Here is a 718-nt window from a genome sequence, read left to right on the forward strand (position 1 = left end):
CCCCCCCCCAAAAAAAAAAAGAAAAAATACTATAGAAAATAAATTAATAAATAAAACATGCTGGAGGTCATCAAAATTTAAACACATGTTATTAAGTAGCTTTACTTGAAAACTAAGACCAGAAAACAAAACAATATATATCATACAGACGGAATATATATCTCTATAATCTGGCTAAGTAAAATCTGTATAAAAAAGTCTGTTAAAATTTGAGCTTGAGAAATGGTAAACATAAAAGAAAATTCACACAACAGTTTTCTTTTCTTTTTTATTTTATTCTCTACCCTTTTATTCTGTTGAAAACATTTTCAATTTTGCTGAAAATATTAGGCTGCATACATTTCTACTTAAATATTTGTTTGAAATAACTTTTATAAATAAACAATATATGGTATCAAATAAACCGAATTACATATGCTGCTAAGGTTTTAGACGTAATGAAAATATTACGCTATTCAAGTCACTATTTCATATAATTGTTTTTAAATCACGCTTCGAAAAAACACAAAAATAAAATATATTCACGCACAATGAAAAAATACGGGTTCTTTTTATCCCTTTCCTTTGTCGAGCAAAACACGCGTCATTTATCACTTTCCTTCCAAGATTAAATTTTAAAAGGGTGTCCAGGCCCTAGGAATATGATTAAAAACAGTGATTCAGGAAGAAATAATAGAAAAAGAAGTTTAATTTTTTCCTAAAGGGTGAAAAATGTACC

This window comes from Palaemon carinicauda, chromosome 9 (assembly GCF_036898095.1).
Source record: "Palaemon carinicauda isolate YSFRI2023 chromosome 9, ASM3689809v2, whole genome shotgun sequence".
NCBI lineage: Eukaryota > Metazoa > Arthropoda > Malacostraca > Decapoda > Palaemonidae > Palaemon > Palaemon carinicauda.